General features: G+C 39.0%; 1 protein-coding gene across 12 annotated transcripts in view; it reads left to right on the forward strand.

Annotated features, from left to right (window-relative positions):
• Positions 1 to 22,820, forward strand: part of GRM8 (glutamate metabotropic receptor 8) — an 868,572-nt gene that overhangs the window by 284,318 nt on the left and 561,434 nt on the right. The window lies entirely within an intron of this gene.

Raw genomic sequence — 22,820 nt, forward strand, 5'->3', positions numbered from 1 at the left:
GAGATTAACTCTCTAAAGAGCAAACATGCAAGAAAATAGATGATTTTCTAGCCTTGGTTCCACTCCCCAAGGTAACCATTTGTTTCTGTTGTTTTTATTAGAAAAAATCTTTTGCAAGAACTCTATTGCCCCACAAAAAGATGTTTGAATATTGGAATCTTGGGGTTAAGAGGGATTTTCAAAAATTATCTAATCTTACCACCTATCTGATGCTTGAATTAATTTTGCAAAAACCTTGTCAGAGATCTTTCAGTCAGAGATCTAGCACCTTCTAGAGAGAGTGGCTAGAAGCTCCATCCTTGGAGAACTTTGACACTAAGATATGCTTCAGTTCAGTTCAGTTCAGTTCAGTTGCTCAGTTGTGTCTGACTCTTTGTGACCCCAAGAATCACAGCACGCCAGGCCTCCCTGTTCATTACCAACTCCCAGAGTTTACTCAAACTCATGTCCATTGAGTCGGTGATGCCATCCAGCCATCTCATCCTCTGTCGTACCCTTCTCCTCCTGCCCCCAATCCCTCCCAGCATCAGGGTCTTTTCCAATGAGTCAACTCCCTGCATGAGGTGGCCAAAGTATTGGAGTTTCAGCTTCAGCATCAGTCCTTCCAATGAACACCCAGGACTGATCTCCTTTAGAATGGACTGGTTGGATCTCCTGGCAGTCCAAGGGACTCTTAAGAGTCTTCTCCAACACCACAGTTCAAAAGCATCCATTCTTTGGCTCTCAGCCTTCTTTACAGTCCAACTCTCACATCCATACACAACCACTGGAAAAATCATAGCCTTGACTAGACGGACCTTTGTTGGCAAAGTAATGTCTCTGCTTTTGAATATGCTATCTAGTTTGGTCATAATTTTCCTTTCAAGGAGTAAACCATGGCTGCAGTCACCATCTGCAGTGATTTTGGAGCCCCCCAAAATGAAGTCTGACACTGTTTCCACTGTTTCCCCATCTATTTTCCATGAAGTGATGGGACTAGATGCCATGATGTTAGTTTTCCAAATGTTGAGCTTTAAGCCAACTTTTTCACTCTCCTCTTTCACTTTCATCAAGAGACTTTTTAGTTCCTCTTCATTTTCTGCCATAAGGGTGGTGTCATCTGCATATCTGAGGTTATTGAGATTTCTCCGGGCAATCTTGATTCCAGCTTGTGCTTCCTCTAGCCCAGTGTTTCTCATGATGTACTCTGCATAGACGTTAAATAAGCAGGGTGACAATATACAGCATTGATGTACTCCTTTTCCCATTTGGAACCAGTCTGTTGTTCCATGTCGAGTTCTAACTGTTGCTTCCTGACCTGCATATAGATTTCTCAAGAGGTAAGTCAGGTGGTCTGATATTCCCATCTCTTTCAGAACTTTCCACAGTTTATTGTGATCCACACAGTCAAAGGCTTTGGCATAGTCCATAAAGCAGAAATAGATGTTTTTTTGGAACTCTCTTGCTTTTTCGATGATCCAGCAGATGTTGGCAATTTGATCTCTGGTTCCTTTGCCTTTCGTAAAACTGGCTTGAACATCTGGAATTTCATGGTTCACGTATTGCTGAAGCCTGGCTTGGAGAATTTTGGGCATTATTTTACTAGCATGTGAGATGAATACACTTGTGCGGTAGTTTGAGCATTCTTTGGCATTGCCTTTCTTTGGGATTGGAATGAAAACTGACCTTTTCCAGTCCTGTGGCCACTGCTGAGTTTTCCAAATTTGCTGGCATATTGAGTGCAGCACTTTCACAGGATCATCTTTTAGGATTTGAAATAGCTCAACTGGAATTCCATCACCTCCACTAGCTTTGTTCGTAGTGATGCTTTCTAAGGACCACTTGACTTCACATTCCAGGATGTCTGACTCTAGGTCAGTGATCACACCATCATGATTACCTGGGTCGTGAAGCTCTTTTTTGTACAGTTCTTCCATGTACTCTTGCCACCTCTTCTTGTATCTTCTGCTTCTGTTAGGTCCATACCATTTCTGTCCCTTATTGAGCCCATCTTTGAATAAAATGTTCCCTTGGTATCTCTAATTTTCTTGAAGAGATCTCTAGTCTTTCCCATTCTATTGTTTTCCTCTACTTCTTTGCACTGATCGCTGAGGAAGGCTTTCTTATCTCTCCTTGCTATTCTTTGGAACTTTGCGTTCAGATGCTTATATCCTTCCTTTTCTCCTTTGCTTTTTGCTTCTCTTCTTTTCACAGCTATTTGTAAGGCCTCCTTAGATATCCATTTTGCTTTTTTGCATTTCTTTTCCATGGGGATGGTCTTGATCCCTGTCTCCTGTACAGTGTCATGAACCTCTGTCCATAGTTCATCAGGCACTCTATCTATCAGATCTAGTCCCTTAAATCTATTTCTCACTTCCACTGTATAATCATAAGGGATTTGATTTAGGTTATACCTGAATGGTCTAGTGGTTTCTCTACTTTCTTCAATTTCAGTCTGAATTTGGCAATAAGGAGTTCATGATCTGAGCCACAGTCAGCTCCTGGTCTTGTTTTTGCTGACTCTGTAGAGCTTCTCCATTTTTGGCTGCAAAGAATATTATCAATCTGATTTCGGTGTTGACCATTTGGTGATGTCCATGTGGAGAGTCTTCTCTTGTGTTGTTGGAAGAGTGTGTTTGCTATGACCAATGCGTTCTCTTGGCAAAACGCTATTAGTCTTTGCCCTGCTTCATTCCGTATTCCAAGGCCAAATTTCCCTGTTACCCCAGGTGTTTCTTGACTTCCTAGTTTTTCATTCCAGTCCCTTATAATGAAAAGGACATCTTTTTTGGGTGTTAGTTCTAAAAGGTCTTGTAGGTCTTCATAGAACCATTCCACTTTAGCTTCTTCAGAATTACTGGTTGGGGGATAGGCTTGGATTACTGTGATACTGAATGGTTTGCCTTGGAAACGAACAGAGATCATTCTGTCATTTTTGAGATTGCATCCAAGTACTGCATTTCAGACTCTTTTGTTGACTATGATGGCTACTACATTTCTACTAAGGGATTCCTGCCCACAGTAATAGATATAATGGTCATCTGAGTTAAATTCTTCCATTCCAGTCCATTTTAGTTTGCTGATTCCTAGAATGTCAATGTTCACTCTTGCCAGCTCCTGTTTGACCACTTCCAATTTGCCTTGATTCATGGACCTAACATTCCAGGTTCCTATGCAGTATTGCTCTTTACAGCATTGGACCTTGCTTCTATCACCAGTCATATCTACAACTGGGTTTTTGCTTTGGCTCCATCACTTCATTCTTTCTGGAATTATTTCTCCACTGTTCTCCAGTAGCATATTGGGTACCTACTGACCTGGGGAATTCCTCTTTCAGTATCCTATCATTTTGCCTTTTCATACTGTTCATGGGGTTCTCAAGGCAAGAATACTGAAGTGGTTTGCCATTCCCTTCTCCAGTGGACCACATTCTGTCAGACCTCTCCGCCATGACCCTGCTGTCTTGGGTGGCCCCACATGGCATGGCTTAGTTTCATTGAGTTAGACAAGGCTGTGGTCCGTGTGATCAGATTGACTAGTTTTCTGTGATTATGGTTTCGGTGTGTCTGCCCTCTGATGCCCTCTTGCAACACCTACCATCTTACTTGGGTTTCTCTACCCTTGGACATAAGATATGCTTACAGAATCTAATTCTGCTGCTTTGTGCCTGCCATTCATTTGTCTTGTTGAAACAACACCACCTCCAATTCTTTTTCCCACTGAAGTTCTTAGGGTATTTGAACATGCTTATCAGATATCCAAGGCTAAAGATGCATGATTCCTCCAAGAGTTTTTTGAATGGCATTGATTCGACAGATCACTCCTGAGGGTATCCAGTTGGTCCATACATACTTATACTGCAGTATATCTAGGGTGGTCTGTGGGGTTTTTCTCCTTTTCATATAGACTGTCTCCTCTCCCCTCATTTTGTCCTCATTTTTCTCTCTCCCTCTCCTCCCTTTTTTCTTCATTCCTCCTATTATTCTATAGTACCTTCATTCATTCATTCAGCAAACTTTCAGTTTACTGTTGATTCATATTAGCCTTTCTAAAGACCATGGGGTTGCAAAGAGTCGGACACAACCGAGCAACTGAACAGCAACAACACAGACTAACATCACGAAGCCTCTGTTGCATGGATTGTTACTAAGTTATTGCTACTGTCCAGTCTGTACAATTGTCCTTTGGATATAATCATCTTTTTTTACATTTATTTTTATTACTTTTCACCTTATTCAGCCCTTGTTTCTAACATATCAGCTTCTTTTTTGATCACTTTCAATCATCCAACACTGTCCTGTCTACAGATCCTATGGTGTCATCTTTATAGCTGCATCTCATTGATGAGAATGTGGAATGTTGAAACAAATGGAACCTAGGAAAGAATCCTTCTATGATGTTGGAAACCTAGAACTAGGTTCACACCCTCTGGGTTTTATTGTTGAAACTGTGACAAATCTGTTTTAATATTCATGCACTTACTTCTTCTTACTCCATTTTGTCCACAAAGATAAGTTAAAAGATCTTCTGAAGGTTTCACTGAAGGTGATGTGTGTTAGGTCTTTACATTTACTATAATCCCAAGAATTATAACAAGGAAAGGGCATTTGCCTATTATCCTTTCCTTCTGAAATTGTTGTCTCATTCTCTTTTTAGCATATTTCTTCTTAGGCAAGCAAACCTTTTGATTCCCTAACAGACACACAAGACTGAGAGAAGGATATTGGAAAAAGTCAAACCTTCAGATAATTATTAGAAATAATAAGGTATTGTATGGGAGTACAAAACATAAGATCAAAATGCTTTGATTGTTGCATGAGATCCACTACTTTCTAATCAGCAAAGGACTTGAAATAATTGATGTTTTTGTTGAAACAAATCAGAATCTTCAAAACTCTGCTAATGCTTATTTCTTGAGGTTTTTCTTAAGTCTTCCAAAGAACTGAAAATAGTAAAAATCATCATATACGTTGATATCATGAAACTGTGTTTATACAGATTTTGATCAAAATAGATAAAATGCACAAGGAATTCTTTAATGAAGATAAACCCTTGTGGAAAGGTATATACAAACGAATGAGTTGGATATTACAGTGATGGATGGAATTGAAGAATTACAAGACCAGTCTTTGTCTTTTTCTGTGGAAAATAAGAGTGAAGTTGCATTCATTGTGCAACTAAACCATTAGAGATAGAATCAACTGAACAAATACTGTCCTCTATTTGTTGTTATTCAGTTGCTAAGTTGTGTCCAACTCTTTGCAACCCCATGGACTGCAGCATGCCAGGCTCCCCTGTCCTTCACTATCTCTTGGAATTTGCTCAAATTCATGTCCACTGAGTTGGTGATTCTGTCTAACCATCTCATTCTCTCCTGCCCTCTTCTCTTGCCTTCAGTCTTTCCCAGCATCAGGGTCTTTTTCAATGAGGTTGCCAAAGTGTTGGAGCTTAAGCTTCAGCATCAATACTTCCAATGAATATTCAGGGTTGATTTCCTTTAAGATTGACTGGTTTGAGCTCCTTGCAGTCCAAGGGACTCTCAAGAGTCTTCTCCAGCACCACAGTTCAAAAGCATCAATTCTTTGGTGCTCAGCCTTCTTTATGGTCCAACTCTCACATTCATATATGGCTATTGGAAAAACCGTAGCTCTGACTAGATGGACCTTTGTTGGCAAAGTGATGTCCTGGCTTTGTAGTATGCTGTCTAGGTTTGTCATAGCTTTCCTTCCAAGAAGCAAGTGCCTTTAATTTCATGGCAGCAGTCACTGTCTGCAGTGATTTTGGAGCCCAAGAAAATAAAATCTGTTACTGTTTCTACTTTTTCCCCTGCTATTTGCCATGAAGTGAAGGGACTGGATGCCATGTTTTTTTTTGTTTTTTTTTTAGTTTTTTTTGAATGTTGAGTTTCAAGCCAACTTTTTTCACTTTACCATTTCCCTCATCAAGAGGCTCTTTAGTTCTTCACTTTCTGTCATTAGAGTGATAAACAGTAATGAATTTTCTGTAAGATATTGCTACCTATTTTTCACCTAAGCTGACAGATATTCTCTATGACCAGTGTGACTGTGTCTAAGATATCATTATTCAAGTGACTGAGTTTTATATTAAATTATATTCTACACATGTAGTCATTTAAATTATGTAGACATTTTTGTTAAATTTCATGATATCTTGTGTTTCTTATGCTGTAATTAGAAACATGAAAAATTTTAAATACCACAATTTAAAAAATCATCATTATGGTAAACCTTTACTATACAGCTATAGAAAGGAATTTAATATGAGCCAGGACCAAAAGAGGTTTCCAAGGTACAAAGGATTTTTTTGGAAGTATAGATTTCATTGGTAGTTTGTGTTTGTGTGCGTGTGTTCCTAAGACAGAGAGAAAATGAGATAGTCATTTATACTGGTGTATTTTGAAATTTTAATTATTATTGCTACAATTTGTCACTATTTGGACCCTCAAAAAATGTTCCTGATACTACCTTCCTAGTATCTTATTATTTTTTTTTTTTCTACTTGGTTTGAGTATTTGTTATCAGTTTCATCATTAAATGAGAAACTGGGTAGTCAAAAGATAAACAGTTAAAATGAAATTTTAATAGTTGGAGAATTGCAAATACAGCTGTGATTTATTTTATTCCAACATTTCATTAAAGATTTACATTCTTAGAATTTTTAGAAACTAAAATGAATGTTATTTTATTTTCTTGTCATTAATCCATGTGCATGGAGATTACCAGAGACCACTGACTGAAGTTATTAGATATCTTGAGCTCCCAAATAAAAATGTCAGAAGGTATTGCCCTGTTCTATGTTGTGTTACAGAATGGATGCATTTCCTGTGGGTGAGGGCATTAGTGTTAAAGTGAGGGAAGTTATATGTTACTCCTGCCTTCAATCAGAATTCCTATAGTGAAGGGAAACTGTAATCACCATAAATTTATACAAAATTAGGTTTGTTTTGATTTGGGTTTTTTTTTGGCCATACCTGGTGGCTTGCAGGATCTTAACCTTTTGGATAAATATTATTGTCCCCAGTAAATGAATTAAGAAACTGCGACTTAGAGAGATGAGGTCACTTGCCCAAGGATGTATAAATACTGTAAAGTAGAATATGAACCCAGGTGGATTGACTCCAAAGTTCTAACCAGTATATTATATAGCATTAAAGTGTGATCTGCAGACCAGAGGCATCAGTGTCTCCTAGGGATATATTAGAAATGCAAGTTTTAGGGCCCTAACCCAGTTGTAAGGAAACCCTGAAAGCAAGGCTCAGATATTTTAACAAGTCCTGCAGGCTATGCTGAGACTTTCTAAAGTTTGAGAACAACTGTTACATAGCACAGGGGTCTCCCACAATAGGAATAAGAGGCATTGCTAATAAAGATAGGACCTAATAAAGTTTATTGGCTAGCTGGCTGGCTCATATTGTAATCCTAAAATAATGTCATATTTGCAAGGTTGACTAAGCTTTTAGTCGCTTAATAACAAATAAAATTGCATTTGCTCAAATGTGCTTTAATTATAGTTCCCAGTAGGCAGAACTATGGTAACAAAATATACGAGGCTTTAATGTTTTTTGCATAATGAGCATAGTCAAAGCATTTAGCACAAATGGATTACAATTCCCCATGTTACATGGGAAAGTTCTAAAAGGACCACATACTTTTCTTGGGTCTGACCTCCTCTTGTTCTCCATCTTAGTCTAATCCTATTATTTCCTTTCTAAAAAAGTGCAGGATACAGTGTCTGTGTTCCTGAGAGGAAAGGACAAACTGACAAGATCCTTCCTTATATTATCCTGGGTTGATAGATTGGTTAAATCTAGCATTTGTAATGCAGACAGAAATAAACAGTTTCTGAACAAAAGCTGATTAAGAATTTAGCTGCAAAACAGAGAACTTGCTTGCTTTAGTGAAAAAAAAAATTGATTGACATTAAGGAATTAAGCATCCCCAAAGGATAAATATATTTGATTCCAAGAAAAAAAAAAGACAGTTTAAAAAATAATATACCAAAGCACCAAAGTGCAGAGATGCCTGGTGAATGTGATTATGTCTACCCAACATCAGTACAACTATTTGAAAAGCACAACATTCAAGTTGTAATTTTTTTGCTCTGCATGATGCAAAATAAGCAATTTGACTGTTCTTTTTTCCACTAAATTGACTGGTTTTTGAATGCGTTATTTGACCCACAGTACTGTATTATCCATAGCATTTCCCAGATGACTGAACTAAGTAGATGTCTTATTGTTGCTTTTTTCTAATAGATGTGTATGGGGATGAAGATAGTGATAATTGGAAAAGAGGAAAGCATAGCATTTGGAACTTGAAAGTGAAGATTTTAGAAGCATGAGTGGTCTTCAGCCTAGAAGACCTGGGGTTTGGCTGCAGTCACGGGCAGGCTGTCTCTGCCTGCATAGGCTTGTACACACTTGTTAGCGCAAATTGAAAAGCCAAAAGTGTTAGTTGCTCAGTTGTGTCCAACTCTTTGCAACCCCATGGACTGTATTTCACCAGGCTCCTTTGTCCATGGAATTCTCCAGTCAAGAATACTGGAGTGGGTTGCCATTCCCTTCTCTGGGGGATCTTCCCAACCCATCTTCCCTGGTCTCCTGCATTGCAGGCAGATTCTTTACTGTCTGAGCCACCAGGGAAGCCCAGATTTGTACCTTATAAATAGGGCAGAAGGGTCCAGCGTCTTGTTGCAAATCCTGAAATACTCCCTTCTTGGCATCTGTTTCTAACTTTTCTCTGATGTGGGACTTGAATCTCAAAATGGGCCCTGATTTCTACCCAAGAGCAGTTTCCTCTTGTGTCTTCCTGCCTTGAGTGTATCTCTCCACTCCTGTCCTACATACCCTGTTCTGTAGTTGCCTGTGCTCCTGTCCAGCTTGAACTTCAGTACTGGGGCGCACAGACCACCTGTCCCAGCCTTGAACCTTGCCTACCATGAAGGTTTGGCCAGCCTCTTGGAAATCAGTCCTGTTCGTTGACTCATGGGGGAGGGTGAGTTGGTGAAGTGCATCTGCTAAGTGTTCCAGTTAAGTGTATCTGCCTGCTTTGAGGCCCCCATCAGCAATTCAGTAATTTTAAGATCTGGAGTAACTCCTCTGTGGATCTCCGTTTCCTCATCTATTTTATATCCAGTGATGCGTGTGTGTTTTGCTTCTTTTTTTGAATGAATGAATGCTGATGAAAATAGAGTAGAATAATATGTTTCAGATGCTTATCAAAGTCTACACACAGATTAAGCGTTCAACATGTGTTTCTCTTTATTATTATGGATTTTTTCCTAGTCTTTTGTTTTGCAGGGGGGTTGCAGAGGGAATCAAGCCATTTTATTGAGGGGCTTTGGGGGAGAGTTAAAGGGGTGGGGGGACAGTGAGATCCAATGTCCTTCTCCTGGCTGGGATCTTTCTAACTTCACAGTGGCTGAAAATTCCTACTCTTTGTTTGGCTATTTGTTTTTAGCACTGTTACCACCCAGTCCCTGTCTATATAAAATGGTCCCTGGCCACAATCTCTATCTTGTTGGCTGGTTTTGGCTACTTTCATGCGACCACCTTCCACAACCTGCCATGACAAGACCAACACACATTTAGCCTGAATCACATAATTTATTTAGAGACATTTATTGTTATCCACTAAGGCTCAAGAGGATTGAGCCATTGAATGAAATGGTTTCCTCAATCTGTGCAATTAGAAAAACATTTTAGGAAATTTTCTCCTACAATTCTGTGAGAATTTCTGTGGGAGAAACTTCAACATAGTACAAATGTTTAGTTCCATGCTTCTGGCTTCCTGGACTGAGTAAATAGTAGAATGCCAGGAGTATGGAGTTTAACCATTTAATGTATAGTCTTGTCTGATTGTTAATTTAGGCATCTATAGATATAATCCAGAGAAGGCAATGGCACCCCACTCCAGTACTTTTGCCTAGAAAATCCATGGACGGAGGAGCCTGGTAGGCTGCAGTCTATGGGGTCGCTAGAGTCGGACACGACTGAGTGACTTCACTTTCACTTTTCACTTTCATGCATTGGAGGAGGAAATGGCAACCCACTCCAGTGTTCTTGCCTGGAGAATCCCAGGGACGGGGAAGCCTGGTGGGCTGCCGTCTATGGGGTCGCACAGAGTCGGACACGACTGAAGTGACTTAGCAGCAGCATAGATATAATCATTGGTTTGGGTTTCAGTGTTTGGCTTTTGCTTGACCTTGCAATAGCAGTCAACCAGTTTAAGCAGTTTGTCATTCTTATAGCAAGTATGCAAAGAAGACCCCCAAGTGGTAAGTGGGTTTGGATGTCAATGTAGCTAAAACTTGATGGAGGTGGAGGATTGATTAGATTATGACTGATATAGACATACTTCACTGACCATGATTTAAGAGCTTCACAATTTTATTTTCATTGCTAGAGTATTTACATACTTTTGAGTTGTCTAATAGATAAATCTTGAAAGTGAAAATAAAGTGAAGTCGCTCAGTTGTGTCCAACTCTTTGTGACCCCATGGACTGTAGCCTACCAGGCTTCTCCATCCATGGGATTTTCCAGGCAAGAATACTGGAGTTGGTTGCCATTTCCTTCTCCAGGAGATATTCCTGACCCAGGGATTGAACCCGGGTCTCCCACATTGTAGGCAGATGCTTTACTGTCTGGGCCACCAGGGAATTCTGATAAATCTTAGACCATGGCATTATGTTACCATGATGGTACAGTGGTAAACTCATATATCACGTCTAATGGATATCAAAGTGGTAGTTTCTCCAAGACCAGTGTGTATCTATAAGACATTTCATAAACTGAAATCAGAGAACACATTGAAATCTGTATATATATCCTGTGCATTTATAGGTGCACATTTAACTATGCATGAATAATTCACACACATGAGTGGGATTTCTTATGAGTGCCAAATATGAAACTTTTAAGTCATGAAGGTTTAAGGCAAGACCTATTTTTCCTCAAGACCGATTTTTGCTTGATTATGGTTTATTAGTTTAAACTTGACCAGTTGTATATTAATAGTAGTCTACTCTTTGAAGAGAGGGCTATTCTCTCAAAGCTTTTTAGGACAACATATGAATTTTGGACCTATTTAAAACTTGACAAATAGGATTACAGAAATAGTATATGAAATACTGTAAGTTTTTAAATGTGAAGGCTGCTGTTTTATGTAATTGACCATTTTACAATGCTTTCAGGCATTTTTAGGGACATGTTTGTATTTGAGGGCAAAAGGGAGAGAATAGTCTAAAGAGAGACAAAGGTGAAGAAGCAAGGCCCATATAATGTACCTAAAATTTCTGTATTTTTTTTCCCAAGGAGAGTGGATTTAAGATAACCTTCAGTTCAGTTCAGTTCAGTTCAGTCGCTCAGTCATGTCCGACTCTTCGTGACCCTATGAATCGCAGCACACCAGGCCTCCCTGTCCGTCACCAACTCCTGGAGTTCACTCAGACTCACGTCCATTGAGTCAGTGATGCCATCCAGCCATCTCATCCTCTGTCGTCCCCTTCTCCTCCTGCCCCCAATCCCTCCCAGCATCAGAGTCTTTTCCAATGAGTCAACTCTTCGCATGAGGTGGCCAAAGTACTGCAGTTTCAGCTTTAGCATCATTCCCTCCAAAGAAATCCCAGGGCTGATCTCCTTCAGAATGGACTGATTGGATCTTCTTGCAGTCCAAGGGACTCTCAAGAGTCTTCTCCAACACCACAGTTCAAAAGCATCAATTCTTCGACACTCAGCCTTCTTCACAGTCCAACTCTCACATCCATACATGACCACAGGAAAAACCATAGCCTTGACTAGATGAACCTTTGTTGGCAAAGTAATATCTCTGCTTTTGAATATGCTATCTAGGTTGGTCATAACTTTCCTTCCAAGGAGTAATCGTCTTTTAATTTCATGGCTGCAGTCACTGTCTGCAGTGATTTTGGAGCCCCTCAAAATAAAGTCTGACACTGTTTCCACTGTTTCCGCATCTATTTCCCATGAAGTGATGGGACCAGATACCATGATCTTCGTTTTCTGAATTTTGAGCTTTAAGCCAACCTTTTCACTCTCCTCTTTCACTTTCATCAAGAGGCTTTTTAGTTCCTCTTCACTTTCTGCCATAAGGGTGGTGTCATCTGCTTAGCTTGTGGAATTCTTAATCTGGCAGAGATCACAATAAGACCATTGAATTTGGAGAATTATCTGAGTTATTTTTTGCATACTTATGAAATAAATATATGTGAAAAAATGAAGCAGTGACAATAACTACCAGAAACTCATCTTATGTGTGGCCCCAAGGTAAGATGGTCCAGGCATTTTGTGTCTCAGGATGAGTGAGCGCAATAACAGATATTGCGTGAGGGAGACTTATGGAGCAAGGATGTGTAAGCCCTTACTTATTTCTGCTCTGGGGAGCTTGACGTAGTAGGGTTGGGCCCTAGGTGTGACATTAACACATGACGATGCAAACCCAACAGCCCCAGTCTGAACCATGGGTGCTTTCTCTGTCTCCACCCTTGTCCTCTTGTTTTTCAGAGCTAAGCAGTCACACTGGTTTGTTTCTCTCAAAAGCAATTTTCTTTCTCATTGACATTTTTTTCTGACGATCTGGGGAGAGCCTTGAGCAGCATGTTATTGTTTCTATTGGTCCAATTAGCTTTGTTTTACTTAGGAAGACAAGTTTACTAAATCAAAAGTTTTCCGGCTGGGTCATGCTGACCAGTACAATAGTCTCTCCAATTATTTTGCTATTAGAACAAAACACGTCCACTCCCTAAACCCTCAGTGTAGAAATCATGATATATATGTTTCTCTCTTTCAAGGGAAGATAATCATCATATTATTTGTAGGAAAATTTTCAGAGCACAAGCTGACACCTTTTGTTGTTTCCTTTTACTTTTAAGGTGACATAATCACTAACAGTTTTAAGAAATCTCTGTACTTTCTTACTCGGTGTATAAATCTTTTCCATTATTCTTGTGGAAGTATATTTTTGGCTCTTGCTTTGGTTTCACAAGGCACTGTTTTCTGTGTTTTAATCTAACTTGAGTAATATCTTTGATTACTTACCAAGTGTCACACATTATGCTGGTGGCTAGAGACAGGAAGATGAAAAGACATGAATTGCCCTCAAGCAGCTCATAATCTTTCAAACAGGAATCATTCAGTTTTGTGCTTATTTGTTGATATATACAAGTGTCATGAGAAGCTTGTCCACAGCATACCAGAAGACACAGAGGGTCATGGGATTGTGTGTGGGGATAGTCAGTGATGGTTTCAGAAAGGAAAAACATTCTGAGCTCATCTTTGAGCAAATAAAGGAATAAGGATGTATTCTGTGCTGTGTTGCTTCAGTCGTGTCTGACTCTTTGCAACCCCGTGGACCGTAGCCCACCAGGCTCCTCTGTCCATGGGATTTTCCAGGCAAGAATACTGGATTGGGATGCCATGCACCTCTCCAGGGGATTTTCCTTCCTGATTCAGGGATCGAACCTGCATTGCAGGCAGATTGTTTACTATCTGAGCCACCAGGGAAGCCCCAGGGATATATTAGTCAGAAAAAGAAAACAAAAAGCTTAAAAAGTAGGGTGTGTGCAAGAGGCATAGTTTTATTTTGCAACCACAGTAGACTCTATGATGGAAAATGTCCTCAAAAATTTATCATACTAGAAAGTATATTCAATAGTAGAAGAACATATTCAAGAGAATTTGTATTCATATCACAAAAAACTGATACATTTGGAATAAGTCTAAATTACTATGCTTTTCTTTAAAAAATATAACTGAATAACTTTGATGACATTTTAATCCATATAGTGTGGTAAACTGATTTAGATTCAGAGAGCTTCACTTGTGAATATGTCAGTTGTTTTTTATTTGTTTCAGTAAAGTATCGATAATTTTAAATGATCTGTTAAAATCTTCTTTTTCGTAGAAAACATTTTTGTTTTCTCCCCAAATGTAGGGCAGAAGTATATTCTTCCTCAGTGTCTATCAGAAATTATAAAATCTGAATTAGTTAGGTTCTGATGAAGGAGGCTTTTATAGCACCAACTAAAATACCTTTCAAAAATCTATTGTCTCTTTCAAAAGATACTTTACTCCGATCTGATGACATTTACCAATCTACCAGCTAATGCATGAGGAATAGGTTTTCATCAGGCATCGTTGCTCTTTCTTTACTATCCTATTGTATATTTTGTTTACATTTTTATTTGTGTGATTATCACAGCATTGTGGATATTTGTTTTAGTGTGTTTCTCACACACACACAAATTATGAGCTCCTTGATGTCACTCACCATTGCCCCTCATGACATTTAAATGAATGAATGAGGACATTCATGTCCAACCTCCATATTGTCTTTGACAAGTTGTTGTCAATTTTGGCTACTCATTGAAGTCACCTGGAAACTTAAAAAATATTGATGTTTGTGTCTTACTCACAGATATTCTGAGTTAATTGGCTTGGGAGGGGAGTAGCCTGAGAATAAAAATGTATAGAAACTCCACAAGTGAGCAATGAGGTTGCAAACCACAGATCTGGACCTGTGCAGTGCAATACAATAGCCACTGGCCATATGCGGCACCAAATACTTGAAAGGTGCTAGTCTGAACTCACTGTAAGTGTAAATATATACACACCAGATTTGGAAAGCTTAATATAAAATAATGTTAAATATCTCAATAGTTTTTATATGATTTCATATTGAAATGATAATGTTTCACATATGTGCATGCTAAGTTGCTTCAATCATGTCCGGCTCTTTGCAACCCTATGAACTGCAACCTGCCAGGCTCCTCTGTTCATGGGATTCTCCAGGCAAGAATACTGGAGCAGCTTGCCATGCTCTTCTCCAGGAATCTTCCCCACCCAGGGATGGAACCTGCATATCTTATGTCTCCTGCATTGGCAGGTGGGTTATTTACGAATAGTGCCATCTGGGAAGCCCAATATTTCACATACATTGGGTTTAATAAAATTCATATGAATAGTTTAGTGTTATAATACATTAATCTCACCTGTTTCTTTTTACCTTCTTAATTGTGTCTACTAGAAAATTTTAAATTACATATTTTACTTGCATCACATCCTATTTCTATTGAGCAGCTCTGATCTAGATGATGTCTCAACATAGAAACTCTAAGGACAGAGATGCCTAATTAACAAAATAAATGCTTAGTAAGTGCTTTCTGGTAAGTTATCTGGTAGTGTTCATGTTTTTGGACTATATTTGGTACAAACAGCTCCTCTTTATAGTGATCTCTATTTTAAAAAATTCAGATTCAATCATATTTATTAATCGCATGAGTTGTAGAAATTACTATGCTAAGAAAGTAGTAATACTCATGTTATAAATGAAAATAGACCAGTGACTCAATGGCATCAGGAATGTAAAAATGAAATAGTCCTTTGAAGCGAGTAAAAATAGGGTGAATTGATAATACAGAGTGTTATTTTTGTCACTGCCATTGTACTACAGGCCAAGCAAAAATCTTTCTAAACTGAGTCTATCTGGCCTTAACACAAAAACCAAAACCAAACTCTGAGTGAGTTAATTGGTTTCCATGCAGAAGAGTTGAATAAGTTATTCACATAGACATATGTAATTATATATGTATGTTTACAAAGGTTAGAAAGTGATATATCAGAAGAGAAGTCAAGGTCAGAGATGTTTACAGTTTTCACGAATGGGGAAATGACTATAGGATTGAGTCACTGGACAATATAACCATCTTGAATATGGAGCATAAAACTCAGTGTAGGGGGAGAGTACACAGGAACAATCTGATGAAACAGTCTGACCTACAGGGCGAACCACTGGGCAGACCAAATGCGTGGGCAGGAGGAGTAAAACACTTTCTGGAGGCTTAGCTGATCAGGTTATCGTGGTGGGCAACATTTGCTCTAACCACAGGTATTCAAAGAAAATGATGTTAAGTGTTTTGAGAAAGCTCTTATTGAATGGGATTGGTTAAAATTGGAAATTGCTAACTGTGAGTTATTAAGAAACACAGTATCCATAAATCAATTAAGGTACGTTCTATTCTAGTCCATTCCCAGCATTCATTTAAACATGAACTATGGTAAGTTTTACTCACAAATCAAAAGTTTAGGCTACTTCCACTATTCTACAGTGGCAATCTTGGAATAAAATATTTCTTCCAGTTTGTTTAAAGCTTGAAAAGAAACGATTTATATTAAACAAATGCCTAGTGCTGTAATCTAATTTTTGCTTTGCGTCCCACATTTTGACCTTATGAAGCAGCATGGGAACATGTTGAAAGCTGGGCTTTGGCATCTGAACAGACCTGGTTTGATTATTGTCTCTTATCCCTTGCTATTTGACCTTGACCAAGTCACTTAACCTATGCAAACCGTAATTTTCCTGACCCTGGTACCTGCCTTGTAAGGTTGTTTAGAGGAGAAAATGTAATATTCATTACCAAATATATGGTAAGTCTTTATAGATATTAGTGTTCTACTTATTATTATAAGGTTGAAAAGCACTCTGATTAGGATGGATATTTTTATATAATCAAAAATTATAGTCAGAATTAGTATTTTATAAGTGAACTATATTATTCCTACTTTTAGCCTGCAGAATTTGGAAGGAGGAGGGGGTATTGAGTATAAGAACTGGGAAAGGGGGAAAGGGGTATGTGGTATCAGCAAGGAAGCTTTTCTATTTGTAGTTGGGGCCTTTGGGGAGTTAAATTCCTCTATAGTGGATCTGGAAGAATCTTTAAACCCAGAATGGATGAATGAGAAGCTATAGCAGAGTGGGATCATCCTCCTCTGATGGGGGAGCAGGGGTCTACTGTGTGCAACCAGTGGATGTCCAAGCAAAAAGGACACGTAGCAAAGAAGTAGCAGCCTGGGAACAGTGATTTCCTGTAGGCTCCTGGGACTCTATTAATGTGCTTTCTGATAGACAGCTTGTGATCAGAACATTCTAAAGTATGTATCTTGGGATTTGCAGAGTCTGAAACATGTCAGGAAGCACCTGCAGTATGGTGTTCAGAGGCAGGGGCAGTGCCAGCACCATCCTGCTTAACCTGAGCCCAGCACATAGGAGGGATGCCATGGTGTTAGTTGGATCTGAATGAATGCACACATCCTGCCTTTTACAGCCCCCATGAGTATCCACCTTGTGAACAATTCAAGCTAAGTTTTAGACAAATGAGAATCTTGTTATATTCTCTTATATGTGGTGATGGCATAAGAGAGGAAAAGACAATGGAAATCAATGATAAATTAGCAAAGGGAATTAACTTCCCAAAGACAAGCCTTGAAATGCCTCTCAAAATTCTGCATTTGCTTGTTTTACAAAATGCTTTGATCGATGAAATGCGGGAGGTGATGTGTTTTGCACTTAGCGATTCTTTCTCCAAAGCCTATTTAGAATGAACCAGAAAATCTTTCTCTTTTTTCCCTCTAAGCTTAACCCTTTTACACAGAGAAAGAATTTCCATTACTTCATGTAGAGTAAGACTTAGATAACTAAGATCAATTGAGTTTTGAGAGTGATATGCTTTGTCCTTTAGCTATGATAATATGGTCAGAATAGTCTTTATGAAAATGAGGAAGGAGAATTGTTTGATGTGTGAATATTCGCAAGAGAAGAACTGACCCCAATTCTAGGCATCATATTTTTTTATATGCCAGTCATCCATAATGATGAAGAAGGTATATCCTGGAGGTGGGAGTGTTCTTTGCTGAATTTTAAGTATTGCTAAATCAGTTTTTCAAAAGCAGAGACATTACTTTGCCAACAAAGGTCCATCTAGTCAAGGCGATGGTTTTTCCAGTAGTCATGTATGGTTGTGAGAGTTGGACGGGGAAGAAAGCTGAGCACCGAACTGATGCTTTTGAACTGCGGTGTTGGAGAAGACTCTTGAGAGTCCCTTGGACTGCAAGAAGATCCAACCAGTCCATCTTAAAGGAGATCAGTCCTGAGTGTTCATTGGAAGGACTGATATTGAAGCTGAAGCTCCAGTACTTTGGCCACCTCACTCGAAGAGTTGACTCATTGGAAAAGACTCTGATGCTGGGAGGGATTGGGGGCAGGAGGAGAAGGGTACGACAGAGGATGAGATGGCTGGATGGCATCACCGACTCAATGGTCTTCAGTTTGAGTGAACTCCGGGAGTTGGTGATGGACAGGGAGGCCTGGCATGCTGCGATTCATGGGGTCGCAAAGAGTCGGACATGACTGAGTGACTGAACTGAACTGAACTGAAACCAGTTTTAGCGGGATAGATCCGGAATATCCCTCAATATCTATAGAAAGTGGGAGAGGCAGATAAAGAAGAAAATTAAATGGTGCTATTTTCAAAATAGTAATAGTTTGGGTTTTAACATTTCCTTGGAATTGACATAGCCTGATGCCATTTGCATATTTCAGTTCAATTCAATTCCTTTCTAAATATGTATCTGAGAAGTATCATGCACAAATAACTTTTTTGTTCTAGAACACAGCCAAATCTAGGTCTCAGTCTAAAGTTCCAATATTTTCTTGAGTCTGCCCAAAATATATTAAGATGATTGCTTCCACTTGTCCCCAGAGAGTCATCTTCTCTGAATGCATAACTTCTTAAACTATCAAATAATTTCATTTTCAATTATAAGCAGACATTGTAAGAACAGTGTTGTCTTTGGGCCAGAAGAATGTTATTAATTAGTTTATTAATTTTCTTTCTGGTTCTGATCAAACATTGTCTGCTTTTTGACAACTAAAGCTATGTTTTCTGTTTTCTACATTTCTTCAAAAACCAAGATGTCTCAGTTGTTTTTAGGGGGAGTATTTTCCCTTTTTTTTTTTTTGCTTGAGTCTTTGCAGAAGATTGAATGAAATAGCACTGTATTTAATATTATTAGTAGAATCATCTTCATTTGTAAAGACTTCTGCTAACTGTGACATCATCTGACTCTGTTTTGATAATAGAGTTGATGCATCTTTTCAGCAGATTTTTTTCCCCCTCACTCCCAGTTGCCAGGATCTTGTCAGAATAGAAAAATTGGAAGATTGATTAGTGTTCTTGTCTTATTCATTGATTTACTTGGGTTTCTGGCTGACCGATGTATGTGGAATTTGATACCATGGATTGTGTGTGTGAGAAGCAAAAATAAAGAGCTCAATGATAAAAATAGTGGGAACTAGCATTTGTTAAATGCTTGTAATTTTCTAGGCACTGTGGTAAGTACTTTATACATATTATCTCTTTTAATCTTTTCAATAATTGGATCTTATAGATGAGGAAGCTGAGTTTAGAGGATAATTAATTTATTCAGTGTCATTCAGTTAATAAGTGATGAAGCTGATTTCAACCTAGTTTTATATGACTTAACTCAGACCAGATGGCTTCTGATAAAATTATGATATATAATCAAATTAAATTCAAGATACTCTAGGCAGACATTTCACTAGGCACCAAGAAAGATACAAAAGCCATAAGAAGTTTAGAGTTCTGTAGAGGAAAAAGACACAGACTGATAATGATTGTAAGTAAGTGAACTTTAAGTTTTTCTCTTTTGCTGGAAATCTTTCAACTGTACAAAGTGTACCATTTTCCTCCAAAATTTGGGTCCTCTGTTCATTGGTTTGAGTGGAATATAATGAAGATAAAGTTTCAAGACCCTAATGCTGGGAAAGATAGAAGGCAAAGGGAGAAGGGGATAGCAGAAAATGAGAAGATAAGACAGCATCACCAACTCAATGGACATGAATTTGAGCAAACTCCAGGAGATAGTGGAGGACAGGGAAGCCTGGTGTGCTGCAGTTCATGGGGTTGCAAAGAGTTGGACACGACTTACTGACTGAACAACAAGCTTTCTATGACTTTCACCCAATCCCAGGACAATGTTGTCGTCTCTCAATTAAGGAATCAAAACTAGTCTTTAAATGATTTTAGATTAACTTTTGTCATAATTTGCCTCTAAACATGCCATCTTCCCCTCACTCCCAGGCCCCGGACAGAGCTTTAGCTCAGGGATTTTCCATTTCTGGTCTGAGCAGTTGCAGTTTTCCTTCTTCCAGCATTCGGCACCACCTCCTGTATTCTGTCCTTCCTGCCTCTTATCATGGCATTTTCCTCTTGATTAAACACCACACCAAGCCAGTCTTTAGAACTCTCTGGATTCCCAGGTCCTTATGAATTAGAGCTAACAACCTTCACTCTCCTTCAAAGTCTTTTCTCAGGGTTTCTCTGACAAACTCACTGCCCTCCTCTTTCATCTACCAGCTTTTTCCTTCCATCTACCCACATTAAATTTCACTGTGTTTCAGAACCTTGTTAAGGAGCCAAGGTAAATTTTGAGTCTAGGTGTATATTCCATACAGTTTTGATGACATTGGACAGTTTTACTGAATGTACTTCCTGATGAGATAAACTGGGTCGTGCATTAACTGCTTGCTATTTCAGGGCATGAGGTTGAGAGTGGGGCCAGGTAGGGAAAAACCTTAATATAATAGACAAGACTCTTTTCCACGTAGATTTTTTTTTTTTTTCTTTAAGGGAAGAGATCCCATGGTTATCTAATCCTCTGGGGGAACTTGTCACAGGCTCTTCTATTACAGGTTTTCTACTTTATTTCAGTTACTGTTTCAGTGCATACTAATTTTGTTCAGCTCTCTGATTAAGAGCTCTTACCTTTCAGGCACAAGCTCGCACTGCATCAATGTGGTGATCTAACCTCGTCAGGCACCAGAGTCATCTGCGGAACCTTTAAGAAGTGTTCATATGAGATCCCACCTCTGTGCTTCTGATTCTGTAATTTGTCACCCAGGGTTGAGAAAGAGGCATACATTCTTTAGAGGGTTCTCCATTGCTTAGATTATTTTTCTTTTTTCCAGATCTATCTTCATGATTCATTTTCACAGTAATAGTAGATTCTGTCTTGGGTGAAGAATTCCATTCTGAGAGAAAAGAGAAGATAAACTTTGCAAGTTTAATTAGGCCTAAGAATAAACTTGGCTTCTAGTGTTTTCTGTAGTGAATTCTGACAGGAAGATTCATCTCTCCTCATCACAAGTTATTGATCCCTTCCTACCATGTGCTTCTTATTTTTCCTTGTTCATGTTCCTTCCAGACTGATAAAGAAAATGTTAGAAAATAATAACGAGTCACATTGTGGCTTCTTCAGTTACATTTACATTGCAAAAGGGAATGCTGAAAAGGGTATGATGGAATTAGCATTTATTGAACATCTATTAACTGTCAGACACTATTGCTTGGTGGTCTTATATACACTGTTATGCTTAATCAAACAACAAACTGAGTTGTTGTGTAGTTGCTAAGTCATGTTCCACTCTTTTGCGACGCCATGGACTGTAAGTCACCAGGCTGCTCTGTCCATGGGATTCTCCAGGCAAGAATACTGGAGTGGGTTGCAATTTTCCTTCTCCAGGGGATCTTCCCGACCCAGGAATCAAAACCACATCTCCTGCTTGGCGGATGGATTCTTTACCTCTGAACTACCAGGAAAACCTCAACAAACTGAGTTTGGCATGGTTATTTGCATTTTATAGATGAAACTGAGGCTCAGACTATACAATAATAGTAATAGAGTTGTTGTCCAGCTGCTCAGTCATATCTGACTCTTTGTGACCCCATGGACTGCAGAACACCAGGCATCACTGTCCTTCACTATCTCCTGGAATTTGCTCAAACTCATGTTCATTGAGTCAGTGATGCCATCCAACCATCTTGTCCTCTGTTATCCCATTCACCTCCTGCCTTCAATCTTTCCCAGCATCAGGGTCTTTTCTAATGAGTTGGCTCTTTGCATCAGGTGGCCAAAGTATTGGAGCCTCAGTTCCATCGTCAGTCCTTCCAATGAATATGCAGGACTGATTTCTTCTAGGATTCACTGGTTTGATCTCCTCACAGTCCAAGGGACTCTCAAGAGTCTTCTCCAACACCACAGTTCAAAAGCATCAATTCTTCAGGACTCAGTCTTCTTTATGGTCTGGCTCCCACATCCATATATGACTACTGGAAAAACCATAGCTTTGACTACATGGACCTTTATTGGCAAAGTAATGTCTCTGCTTTTTAATACACTGTCTAGGTTGGTCATAGCTTTTCTTCCAAGGAGCAAGCTTCTTTTTATTTCATGGCTGCAGTCACCATCTGCAGTGATTTTGGAGCCCAAGAAAATAAAGTCAGTCACTGTTTCCATTGTTTCCCTATGTATTTGTCATGAAGTGATGGGACCAGATTTAAAGGACTAGATCTGATAGACAGAGTACCTGATGAACTATGCATGGTAGTTCATGACATTGTACAGGAGACAGGGATCAAGACCATCCCCAGGAAAAAGAAATGCAAAAAAGCAAAATGGCTGTCTGAGGAGGCTTACAAATAGCTGTGAAAAGAAGAAGAGAGAAAAGCAAAGGAGAATAGGAAAGATATACCCATTTGAATGCAGAGTTTCAGAGAATAGCAAGGAGAGGGCCCATGGGTTGCAAAGAGTTGGATACGACTGAGTGACTGAACTGCACTGCACTGATGGGACCAGATGCCATGATCTTCATTTTTTGAATGTTGAGTTTTAAGCCAGCTCTTTCTCTCTCCTCTTTCACCTTCATCAAGAGGTTTTCTAGATCCTCTTTGCTTTCTGCCGTAAGAGTGGTGTCATCCTCATATCTGAGGTTATTGAGGTAATAGAGTAGGGTCTTTCCAATACCACAATATAATTTTTCCTTCATCATATTTCCTCTTTGGAAACTTTCAAACCTCAGAGATATTTTTATAACTTCCTCCCATTTCTTCTCAAAATAATACTAATAAAGCCCTAATTTTATGGTGATGAACTTAGGTTTTATAAAATATT

Source organism: Bos grunniens, chromosome 4, assembly GCF_055505025.1.
Source record: "Bos grunniens cultivar Pamir isolate PY7600 chromosome 4, Bosgru_T2T1.0, whole genome shotgun sequence".
Classification (NCBI taxonomy): domain Eukaryota; kingdom Metazoa; phylum Chordata; class Mammalia; order Artiodactyla; family Bovidae; genus Bos; species Bos grunniens.